Source organism: Perca flavescens, chromosome 16 (genome assembly GCF_004354835.1).
Source record: "Perca flavescens isolate YP-PL-M2 chromosome 16, PFLA_1.0, whole genome shotgun sequence".
Classification (NCBI taxonomy): Eukaryota; Metazoa; Chordata; class Actinopteri; order Perciformes; family Percidae; genus Perca; species Perca flavescens.
In genome coordinates this window covers 5394752-5407717 of record NC_041346.1, presented here as the reverse complement: position 1 = coordinate 5407717, position 12966 = coordinate 5394752, and the positions used below count along the sequence as shown (strand labels likewise).

At 40.2% G+C, this 12966-nt stretch overlaps 1 protein-coding gene across 4 annotated transcripts in view; it reads right to left on the bottom strand.

The window, feature by feature from the left end:
* Positions 1-12966, bottom strand: part of shroom3 (shroom family member 3) — a 117661-nt gene that overhangs the window by 41880 nt on the left and 62815 nt on the right. Inside the window, exon 1 of one of the 4 annotated variants that reach the window (XM_028601640.1) lies at positions 5594-5648. The exons of the other annotated variants lie outside the window; for them this stretch is intronic. The gene's annotated coding sequence lies outside the window, so the exon portion shown is untranslated. Of the gene's footprint in view, positions 1-5593; positions 5649-12966 lie in introns of those variants that run through there. 4 annotated transcript variants of the gene reach the window in all.

Genomic DNA, 12966 nt, shown 5'->3' with positions numbered 1-12966 from the left:
TGTTATTTAATTTTAATGACATGGGACATTTCATTTAGTCGTTTGTCAGTGGCGTCATAAAACCTTTGACCCCTCTAAACACGGGCACCCAGACGATACGTTCAAGAGTAATCGTAACTCATACAATGTCACAGAAAGAATAATACTCAGTAACTGTAATACAGCTTGCTTTCTGCTACACATCATCATTTTGTCATTGATTACATGCCACTTACAACACAGTAATACATCAGAGATCTTATTTATTGATACATTTCAATATCGACTGATCCAGCTTAATGTGCTATGTTGACAAGTAACGTTAGCATTAGCTCATGCTAATGCTCAGTTAACGTTAAGGTTACGTTATAAGGTTACAACATTGTTCAACATTCATGAAGTTATTTTAAGTATAATTGTTTTGATCAAGGTAAAGTTAACGTTAAACAGCACTGGGGTAACCCACGATTACATTTGCCAGCTAACGTTAGTGTTAACGTTAGCTGTATACACTCACCTAAAGGATTATTAGGAACACCTGTCAGATTTTTTCGTTAATGCAATTATTTAATCAACCAATCACATGGCAGCTGCTTCAATGCATTTAGAGGTGTGGTCCAGATCTAGACAATCTCCTGAACTCCAAACTGAATGTCAGAATGGAAAAAGAAATGTGATCAAAGCAACTTTGAGCATGGCATGGTTGTGGGTACCAGGCGGGCTGGTTTGAGTATTTCACAATCTGCTCAGTTACTGGGATTTCGGTCCTGTGGGCGAAAATGCCTTGTTGATGCTAGAGGTCAGAGGAGAATGGGCCAACTGATTCCAGCTGATAGAAGATCAACTTTGACTCAAATAACCACTTGTTACAACCGAGGTATGCAGCAAAGCATTTGTGAAGCCACAACACGAACAACCTTGAGGCGGATGGGCTACACCTTCAGAAAACCCCACCGGAAAAAAAGGAAAAAGAGGCTAAAATTTGGACAAGCTCACCAAAATTGGACAGTTGAAGACTGGAAAAATGTTGCCTGGTCTGACGAGTCTCGAATTCTGTTGAGACATTCAGATGGTAGAGTCAGAATTTGGCGTCAACAGAATGATAACATGGTGGTAACATGCCTTGTTACCACTGGGCAGGCTGGTGGTGGTGGTGTAATGGTGTGGGGAATGTTTTCTTGGCACACTTTAGTACCAATTGGGCATCGTTTAAATGCCAAAGCCTACTTGAGCATTGTTTCTGATCATGTCCATCCCTTTATGACCACCATGTACCCATCCTCTGATGGCTACTTCCAGCAGGATAATGCACCATGTCACAAAGCTCAAATCATTTCAAACTGGTTTCTTGAACATGACAATGAGTTCACTGTAAAAAAAATGGCCCCCACTGTCACCAGATCTCAACCCAATAGAACATCTTTGGGATGTGGTGGAACGGGAGCTTCGTGCCCTGGATGTGCATCCCACAAATCTCCATCAACTGCAAGATGCTCTCCTATCAATATGGGCCAACATTTCTAAAGAATGCTTCCAGCTCCTTGCTGAATCAATGCCACAAAGAATTAAGGCAGTTCTGAAGGTGAAAGGGGTTCAAACACGGTATTAGTATAGGGTGACCAGACGTCCCGGTTTGAGTGGGACAGTCCCGATTTTGAATGGCTTGTCCCGAGTCCCGACAAAAGCCTGTCGGGACGCTAAAATGTCCCGGTTTACACCAGGAGCGGCGTCAGCCGATTTTGCCGTGTCTTCAGCCCCGAATGTTTTGAGTGTAGCCCTGAATGTAACTTTGTCCAGTTTATTTTTCCGAGGCGAATAGAACGGGCAGCTACGTGCGGGGTCCGACCATGCTGTATTTGTTGCTATCACCTAGCAACCGTCTCTCCGTGAGGAAAGCTGTGATAGCCGGGTGAAGTTTTCGGAGGAATCATAGCCAAATCAGTCTAATACATTGATGCTATCAACCCAAAGTTTAGGAGCGCAATACTAATGATTTAGTTTGAAGTTCCCATGACGTGACGTTTCCAGTCTACAGTTCAGTTTCTATCTCATTCAGAGACCAGAGACCCAAACGGGGCTCTGTGTCTGTCTGAGATCTACCATATCAGCAGAGCAATCACGTAATGCACAGCAAACTATGCTGCAGGTATAGATTATTTTCTGAAATATAGCTTGTGACTTTATTCTTGTACTTTATTCCTATGATCACTTTATTTTTCTCAAAATATCACGACTCCTCCAAATCCCAGAGAACACAGATATACTGTATTTTGAATGTGCACAAAGTTTTGGACAAGAGCAGAAATCTTGCTCAAACATCTGAAATATTAAAGTCCAGGGGTTTATTAATAAATTAAAATGAATGAATGTATCATTGAGGTGAATAATTGTCATATGCACATTAAGGAGGTTACTTCCCCAACAAAAGAAGCAAAACAGGAGGTAAGAGTAAATGATTACTATAGGCTACATGTGTGCTGACTCAGGTATAATTAGAAAAATCCATCCAAAGGAGAATAAATAGTTGAAAGCAATACAGAATGCCTGACATCCTTACTGCAATATATTCCATTATGTTTTTATATTTGGATTGTAATCTGTTTCTCTTTAAATAAAGATATTTGCAGCATACATTGATTCAGAAAAATGTAGAAATAGGTGCATAAAAATTCACCAGAATGCAGGAAATTAAGTGTTTAATGCTCAAAATTTTCAATAAATCATTTTAATTACTTTGCTGTTATTGGAATAAATAAATCTTCAAAAAATATTTTTTGGAAAAAACTCAACATAAATATCACACTAAACTGAAAAAGGCTGTTACTGCAATTTTGTTAATATCACAGGAAAAAACACTTATTATTAGACAAGGAGCCTAGGATCAAAATAATGAAGTTACTGTCTGTGTCTGACCTGGGCTGGCACATGTTCACGTTAAAAAGCGTGTGCGTGCACAAACACACTACGGTCACGCGCAGTGTCCCGGTTTTAGTTCCGGGAAATCTGGTCACTACTGGTCAGTAGGGTGTTCCTGATAATCCTTTAGGTGAGTGTAGATAGAAGACAAATCTAATGCTAATTTAGCCAGCTATCCCACCCTGTTTTTTCTGCCTCACAACCAGCCGCTAAGGGACATCAGTCGGGATGAAAGCGCCCGCCAGCAGCCAGCCACTATTATTAACTTAAAGCAAACCGAGCCCAGCCAGCACAAATTCCAGTGCCTGGGGATAACGATGCTAACGGCTGTAACAGACCAGTGTAATGTTCCATCGGGGAAACAGACCATATTGCCCCAGGCGTCCGAGTCGGTCTGGCTGTCTGGTGTTGTGCTGAAATTCTTCTTTACAGCCCCGAAGATACTTGGCAGCCAGCCCCAGTCACAAAGTAGCTAAGTCTCTTAGCAGGGTTGAATAACAAACCCTTTTCCCCGCGGTGCTGAAAACATTCAACAAGTGACACTGACGTGAAATATATTGTGATATTGTGGTTTTAGCTGCTGGCTAATGTTAGCTTGCTTGCTCGCTAACTGGTCAACTAGCTAGCTAACGTTAGCTACCAATACAAATTTAATCAAGAAAATGTAATTATGTGGGGGAAACTGCAGCTATTTTATCAGAATGACATAAATAAACGTTACTAAACGTAACATGGATGCAAATGTAATGGATAAACCTATCCATGAACAGATATATTTTAATCGGCAATTGTGTTAAACTACAACTCCCATAATGCCACTACACAACGTCATCAAAAGTCTGTGTCCATCCATTGTTTTTAATGAGAGACCCCTAGCGGCAGAAAATTACATATTGTACGTTTAAAAAATAAAATTAAAATAAAAACAGAAAAGTATGTGTTTTGTTCATCTGATGAACATACAAAAACAATTTCATTTCTTCACGGGTATATTATTTCAGGGATAAAATGTTTTTCTTTTTGTAATGATAACCTTTATGACGTCCCCATCATTATTTTAAATGTGTTATCTAAGCAGTTATGATAAGAGCCAAAAAGCATGGCAGTTACAATAATCTTCCCTCATCTTTGTCATATTTGACATGTTCTGCTGCTCGTTATTTAGCCACACAACAGATAAACAGGAAAAGATTGTATCTGAGTAAGAAGAAGACGGAGACATGAAAGCTTGCATGTCTGTGTAACCCAGGAACCTGGGTAATGACAGGACGTGACTGGAATACCTCAACACGTTATCATCGCCTTTACCCGTGTAGAGATATTCACCCTCTCCATTAGCTCTCGGGGGACTGGCTTGAGTACAGTATGGTATTTGGTTTAAGTTTCAAATCCAAGTCTAATTCTGAAACCTGGATCACACAACAAGTCTTTTAAACCATACAACGATATGGGTCATTTGTTCCTCTAATACGACCCACAGCAGCGTTTTCCGTCCTCATATCTAAACGAGAAAATGTCGGTCATAGATATCATGTCCGAGTCACAAAGGTTATGTCCAAGTCTTAAATGTCACATCCAAGTCATAAATATCATATCAATGTTAAACATTTCCCAAATTCAATTTGAAATCCTGAAATCTTTAAATCTCACCAGTCAACAGTGAGTATTTTGGAACACAAACAAATACATGTTTTACACATAAACACGTTTATTAAGGCCCTGATACACCAAGGAGATTGTCAGCCGTCGGTCCAAGTTGGGTGAGCGTACATTGTCCTAGAGTTTGTGATGTGTCACGCACCGTCGCTACTCGTCGACCCTCATCTGCCTTTTTTAGGCCAATTCAACTTTTGGAATCTGCGTGGGGGTCTGCTTTGGCGCGAAGATCAGGTTATTCAGCTTAAGCTAATTAGTACCATGCATGTATTATAATGGTTAGTACAAAGTTTTTGCCATTTATGTGGCTTTCTCTTTTGAAATTTGTTAAAAACATCCAGAGGAGAAGATACACATTTCAGGTTGTGCTATAAAAGGGGAACTATGTCCATTTACAAAATTATTGTAATGATTCATATGGCTTAAGAAAATCAAATAATATTAGTAAACATGAACAACTCTCTCCAAAGTGCTAAAGTGCTAAAACTCAAAATGGTGATGCCATCAAGTTTAATGTCTGGAACTGCTCCAAAGACATTGAATTGAATGACATTGGCGGAATGTTCTGAGTATTTATATATATATATCCACAAATCACTCTCCCATTTATTGTCTATGAAGCAGCTCCAGACTTTATACGTGATGACATCACTAGTTTGAGACTTAATTCTCTGGTTTCTGGCTTTGAGAAAGAGTAGCTCATAATCACAAATTTTAATTGAACTTTCCTAGGTCATGAAAAAACATATTGGAATTCTTAATTAAGGTGGTGTTCCCCTTTAGAATCGAGTCATGATGAAAAAATTGGGTCTAAAGTCAAACTTCATTACTCCAGCAACAATTAGCTTTTACTATAACTATAACTAACTAACTATAAAGTCCCGTAAAATCCTTTGCTTCTTCTTTAGGGAAAACTATTTAGCAAACTGCCACAGGCTTCTTTTAACAAAACTCTGATCTCAACCTGAACAAACCTAAATCAAACCTCTAAATGTTCTAAATGTGTTTCTGACTAATAAACTAAACTTGTGACCTTTTTTACCTGGAGGTGAACCTGAGGACTTTGGAGATGAGGCCGGTTGCAAGGCCGTTGACGCTGGCCTCTGATGGTGATCGACACAGTGCCCCGTCCGACCGGCCCAGCTCAACTTTCTTCGGCTTCTTCCGGAGCTTCCTGCGGTAGAACGCTTCCAGCAGCTCCATGGCTTCAATTCAAAGTCCACTTTTTTTCTAGTTTCGACTCTACTGCTTTTTTAAGCTGTACCCTTTTTGTCTAATTGTTTGAGTCTTCTTTTAGAAAATCCCAGAAAATTTCATTTCTACACACTTTACTCTGGGATTTTTGTTTGGATTTTACATTATACTTACTTACTTACCTACTTTCTGATTTCAAGTAAACTCTACTCAACTGTTACCTTACATGCTCTCCTGTGTACAAGATAACTTCCAAAATATTTGTCCTCTCATGAAATCTACTCTGCTGCATTCCACTGTACTTTACTACACCACTTGGACTTTCAGCCGTCTTTGTTTGCCATATCTTTTCTTAACTGTAGCTGTACCCCATTTTAACCTTTAAACTAGAAACCTTTTTTGCTCTTCTACCTGCATCTACTCTGCTTTTACTCAAACCCTACACAAATTAACCATCTCTTTCAAAGAAAAATGTTTCTCTAACGCTGCAGTCCATTATCTGCTGTGTCTCCTTTGGAAAAGTTGCAGACCGACGCAACCACCCTATTCCTTTTCTACTCCTCTTTTCCATCAAAGCTCCGTTGCAAAGACTTGCCACTATCTGTCTCTACCACCCTTTAATATGTCTCTCTGCTCCAGTTCCAGTCTGGGGCTGGCTGGTTGGATTGAGCTGCATTGCGTTGGTCCTCGTCCCTGAGCTCGTTAAGTAAAGCAATTAAACGTCATTAGGCCATATGATAAAAGCATGAAGTAAACATCCTTGGTCTGGCTTGGTCGGGATGGTAGCTGTTGATGTGGTGTGTGAGTGAGAGACATTGAGAGTCTGAAAAGAGAGAGAGAGAGAGAGAGAGAGAGAGAGAGAGAGAGAGAGAGAGGAAAGAAAGGGAGGTAGGGTACAAGATAGTGAGAAAGAATGAGTAGCAAAAAAGGGAGGGACGACGGAGAGAGATAAGAGTAGTTGGGGGGGAGATATTGATGAGTGAAGCAACTAAAAGACTGATAGAGAGATGGTAGAAAGGAAATGGTGAGAAAGATGAAAAAAGGGAGGATAAAAAAGTCAGAAGGATGAAAAAAAATTTTACTTCACAATATTGTGAACAGCCGTGAAATGAAAAGAGAATAGGTGAGAGTGGAAGGAAGGAGGAGCAGAACAGTGAGGAGGAGAGGATGAAGGGGGGAAGAAGAGGGAGTACACATAAACAAGTTAGAGAGAGAGTTGCTGAAAACAGTGGGTAATTGAGCAGATTTTGAAGCTGCAGGGAGAAAGACATCTCATGATGCAGCATGTGCTTCTACAGTGAACAATGAGCTGACTATCATTGATTGTTAGATCACTGCTGGACAGACTGGAGTCCAAAAGCAAGAGCAGACGTATCGACAAAGGTTAGGAATCACTGATGAGCATTGGGGACGTTACTTGACAAATTTAACTAATTACTTTATTACTGATTACTTGCTAGAAATTAAATAATGAACTAACCATGGTACCCTGACTTTGCTAATCCTGTTATTTTCTGTACCACCACATTGACATTTTTGGTTCAGAGATAAAATTCTCAACAACATGGATGGATTGTCATGAAAGTTGGTACAGATATCCATGTTGACCACATGATAATTCCCATCAACTTTGTGGTCCCCTGACCTTTCCTCTAGTGTCACCATGAGGTTGACATTTTTGGTTTTAATTGAAATATCTTAACTATACAACTATTGTATGAATAACTGTGAAATTTGCTACAGATATTTGTAACTCAAGCAACTCAAACCCTATAGACCCCCTTGGTAAAATACCCAACTTTACAGCAGAAATAAACATGTTTACATCATAGACTGTAGAAAATATGAACTTAGTCACCGTGACATCACCCATAGCTTTCTGAAGAGCCAAAATTAAGCTCAAAGTGGCCGCCTCCCAGTGGCTGTTGACGTCACTATCTTGGCAGTGCTGACGTCAGCTAATCCAAAAATGGGCATGGAGGTGGAGCGTTGTGGAGCTAAGGTGGGCTTGAGGAAGCCTGGTTGCTGAAACCATGCCCACCTACCTCAAAGCTACCAAACTAGCAAGGGCTAATAAGTTAGGCTAAGAAGCTAGGATATGCCATCAGTGTTGCCAATTTGGCGACTTTCTTGCTAGATTAAGCAATTTTTCTGACCCTCTTAGTGACTTTATTTTTAAAAAGCGACTAAATAATATCCATGCATGCTGCTTAGAATAATTACATTTTATGGCTTTTCTGCCAACAGCACGGGTTTGTCTCTCCCCTCTTGCGCCTTGCAGCAGGCAGTCAACTGACACAGCCACTAAGCTTTATGCAAATGCTACGTGACGATGTCACCAATTTGCAAATGTGCGTAGCACGTCATATAGCAACTTTTGGAGCTATGCTAGCTACTTTCATTGGAATAGAGTTGGTGTACTGTATGCTACTCTCCATTGCTCGCCCTTTGGTCTTGTTGCTCGCTCCTGCAGACAGGACAGTTGCTCCCGGCTGGTACTCAACCAAGGTTGGGCAGCGCTTTTTATCACTAAGGGTTGACTCCTTTTTGGAGCCAGCCTTAAGTGGCCACTCAATCAACTGCAGTTTTTGACACTTCCACATTGACTTCATTTTTCAGATGCATGGTTTACAGCTTGTTACAAAAAATGGTTTTGGTCTCTATTGCAAATTTTGCCCTTAATGACAACTGTGGGTAGATGAATATTGAATAAAATATTAAGGCTTAAAGTAGCTTGATGCATGATTAAGGGTGATTGCTGTCACAAGAGGAAAGCACGGACTGTTGGCTTGCGTCAGTGCATCCACACTTCAACTCTTTGCAAGTTTTTTAGATTAGCTGGGAGTTGGGAGACGCTAGGCACTACCAAGATGGCGATATTTTATACAGTCCATGGTCTTAACTCTACTGTTGAGAAAAACCAGCTGAGTACAGTATAGATTGGTAAGCTTACAACTTGGTAACATACATCTCAAACAGATAACACTGAGAGTGTATCTGTATCAAAACATTATCAAACTGGACTGAAAACAGAACCTGATTGGTGGAGGTATGTGTAAAATATATAAACTGTTACCATGAACCATTACGGTAAAAAAAGAAAATTGAGACAGTCAGGCTCAAACCGTTATATCGTCTGTGTGTGTGTGTGTGTGTGTGTGTGTGTGTGTGTGTGTGTGTGTGTGTGTGTGTGTGTGTGTGTGTGCGTATGCGTATATTTAGGGTGTGTCTCTCTGAACAGAGACTTTATCTATTGCCGTGGGAAACTTCCTCCAGCCCAGAATAATCTCTGTGATCTGCTCAGAAACCAAAAATGGAGAGAGAGAGGTGGGCAAAAGTGGATACAAAGACAAGCTTTCTGTGCCAGATGCCCAGCTAGCAGAAAACGTTCCCACAACATTGGCTAACGTTACCTACAAGTTCTAATAATGTTTTAAAGGAAACAATATAATGAAGATGATAATGATGTTCAAAATTAAAAAAAATGTTCTTATAACGTTAAATGTTAAACTAAGACATAACATTTTAACTGCAACATTCAGAGGATGTAATGAGACCTCAGATTAAAGAACGTTTTTCATAAAACGTTTCTGTAATGTGACATGTTAACAAAGGTGGAACGTTCTTTCTGCAACCTTCTGATGATGTTTTAGGGGTGTTGTTGAGGATTACAAAATGTTCTTTTATAAAACATCCTTACAATGTTACATAGTAACAAAGGAAGAACATTTTCAATGAAACATTCTGAAAATGTTATCTTATTGAGGCCTTAGGACCGAACGGGTTTTATAAATGTCCATGTTAACAAAGGTAGAACATTCTATCTGCAACATTCTGATGATGTCTTGGGGATGTTGAGGTAACAGATTACAAAATTATTCTATTTTTTATCTAGTAATCTTATATAAAACTTCTCTACAGCAAATTTCTGGAGTTGAATAATATGGAGTTAGATGAAAAAAGGTTAGATTTCTGGAGTTTATTTTCTTAATAAACTACAGCTTTTGTTCAGGGATACTCTTTGACGTTATATTTTGGTGTGATAAGGAACGTGATTCAACTACTCCTGGTGTTCATAACATTCCAGCTTTGTTGCAAGCACCTAACTTCGCTTGGAATTTGCCGTGAGTCAGGTAAATGTGCCAGTTTACTTCTCAAACTATAACTAGCTAAGAGATGCTGCTCTGGGCTGTGCATATATGTTAACACGGACTGGTGAAGAAACACGGTGCTTGTATCCAACTACTGCACACCGCTGGTGGAGTTTGTGACTGTTAAATGCCGACCATTCTACATTCCACGCAAATTCACGGCTGTGTTTATACTTGGTATTTACATACCACCAAGCACTAATGCTACCAATGCGTTAGCTGAACTTTACGGAGCATCAGTGAGCTCCAAAGCGCACATACGGATGGACTATTTATTGTTGCTGGTGATTTCAACCATGCAAATCTCAAGAAAGTTATTATATTCTACCTTCACATCACGGTGAACCTAACTTAAATTAATCTACTCATGCCCTGTCTTTTGTTGTCTGTTGTCTGTCCTGTCCCTTGTCTTTCTTAAATGCTCTACTTTAAGTAGTAATTGCAAATGTGTAACACCACTTGAGCCATGGTGAAACGTTGTTTCGTACAGTGCATATAGTTGAAATGACAATAAAACCCACTTGACTTGACTTGACTTGACTTGACTTGACTTGACTTGACTGTCCTCTGTAACCGGTAGGCGTGGCTTGGAAGTGAAGCAAGTGCATTCTGGGAGTTTTTCATCCACATGAGCCAAAAATTAATTTTCTGGCTTTTCTCAGTCTAGAAGGCACCAACTTCTAAATTTATTTCACATTTCTACTGCATAAATGAAAAAAAAATGAAATGTATGCTTTCGGCCATCCTGATGTCGATAGGGAGCTCGTTCCACCATTTGGGAGCCAGGACAGTGAACAGTCGGGATTTCGTTGAGTGATTAGTTCTCCCTCGCTGTGAGGGGGCAGCAAGCAGTTTGGCTGATGCAGAGCGAAGTGGGCAGGTTGGGGTATATGGTTTGACCATGTCCTGGATGTATGCTGGGGCTGATCCATTCGTGGCCCTGTATGTGTAAGTACTAGTGTCTTGAAGCGGATGCGGGCAGCAATTGGTAACCAGTGAAGAGAGCGGAGGAGCGGTGTAGTGTGAGAGAACTTGGGGAGGTTGAAGTCAGATGGCACATGCAGGTAGGCCAATCAGGAGGGAGTTGCAGTAGTCTAGATGTGAGATTACTAGAGCCTGAACCAGAACCTGAGCCAACTTCTGCGTTAGAAGGGGACGTATCCTTCTGATGTTATGCAGCATGTATCTACACAATCGGGTAGTTGCAGCAACGTTGGCAGTGAAGGAGAGTTGGTCGTCAAGTGTCACACCCAGGTTTCTAGCAGTCTGGGTGGGGACTACCACAGAGTTGTCAATTGATATAGTCAGGTCTTGGGTAGGAGAGCCCTTCCCTGGAAGGAAAAGGAGCTCAGTCTTGTCAAGGTTGAGTTTCAGATGGTGGGTGGACATCCAAGAAGAGATGTCAGTCAGACAGGCCGAGATATGTGCTGCTACTTGAGTTTCAGACTCAGGAAAGAAGAGAATTAGTTGGGTGTCATCTGCGTAGCTGTGATAAGAAAAGCCATGCGACTGAATGACAGACCCAAGAGAGTTGGTGTACAGAGAAAAGAGGAGGGGACCCATGACTGATCCCTGAGGAACCCCAGTTTTCAGTGGGCAAGGTGCTGAGCTAGATCCTCTCCAAGTTACCAGGTAGGTTCGGTCTGCCAGGTAAGATGTGAGCAATGAGAGCGCAGAGCCTGAGACACCCAGATTCTGGAGTGTCGAAATGAGGATCTGGTGGTTCACTGTGTCAAAGGCAGCAGAAAGGTCCAGAAGGATGATAATGGAAGAGATTTGAGTCAAAGATTTCAGTTTAAGCATTTATATTTAAGCTTTGACTTTTTATGCACTTTACATTTTCAAATTATCATTTTACATTTCAACTTTGCTTTTTTAGTTTTATTTATATTTTTTAAATTCAATTATGGCATGATTTGTCCTTGCAGCGTAATTTGATCTTGCTTTGTTTTCTCTTTGGATTTTCAATTTGAATTATGAATAAATATATCCTTTATACAGTCAGTATATACATATTTGCATGTTTAATTATTTACATCAGCAGTTAAAAATCTACCATCTGTGGTTTTCCTCACATTTACCTCAGTCTCAGTTCTGCTAGCGTGGGCTTGGTTAGTTCAGACACATGAATGACAAACAAGAAAGTGTTGTTGTGGAGCTGATGAAGTGTGAAGAACACTAAAGTGCTGCTTAAGAAAGTTATCCGTCCCATCCACTGTTTCTTCTCTTTTAGAGTGATCCAACAACAAGATATCAAACCCTCAAGTTACACTAACTTTAGCTATTGAGGTTTTCTGTGTGATTTGCTAGATAGCTAATAGTGTTTCTAGTCTATCATTTTACTGAACAGTAACGGACGTGACACGGATCTACACTGAAGGAATGTAGACCAGGTAAAGCCTCACGTTTTCCTACAATTCTGGTTAAAATAACAGCCTCGCCAGGAACGCGACTAAATTGTGTTAATTACACTGGCTGCAGAATGGGACAGCAACATGACTTCTCTTCTCATCTGCATCTTCTCACTCCACAACCAGCTGGAAGGAAGCGGCCCAAGAAGATCAGTTTTGGAGAGGCAACAGATGATTTGGTAAAATTTCACAGTTTGTCAAGACATATATAATATAGATATAATTCAAATTTCAAATATTGTGGTCCATGCTTATTTTTTTAATTTATGGCTTATATGGAGATGTTTTTATTTGTGTTTCCGTCCTGTCGCAGCCTTGAAGATCGCCTCTTGATGATAAGTTGCATCCTTTCACAATGTGTATACTGCACCAGTTGATATTGCGATAAAAAAACAATATATTGTGCTGTATGTAAATCCTGGACCTCGTCACTAAAGCTTTAAGAGGGGCAGTTTACTATTACAGCTGGTCGCAATATCTCAGTTCTGAATCGTTCTTTCTCATCACATCATCTGTAAGCCTCTCAAAATCACAAAGAAAATATATATACAGTAGATTTTTTTTTATTTGCAGCCAACTCATACATTTTTTATGATTATGCTGGCTGCGACAGTTTGAGATTTAGATCACACAGGCACATCTGGGCACACCCGTGGCTG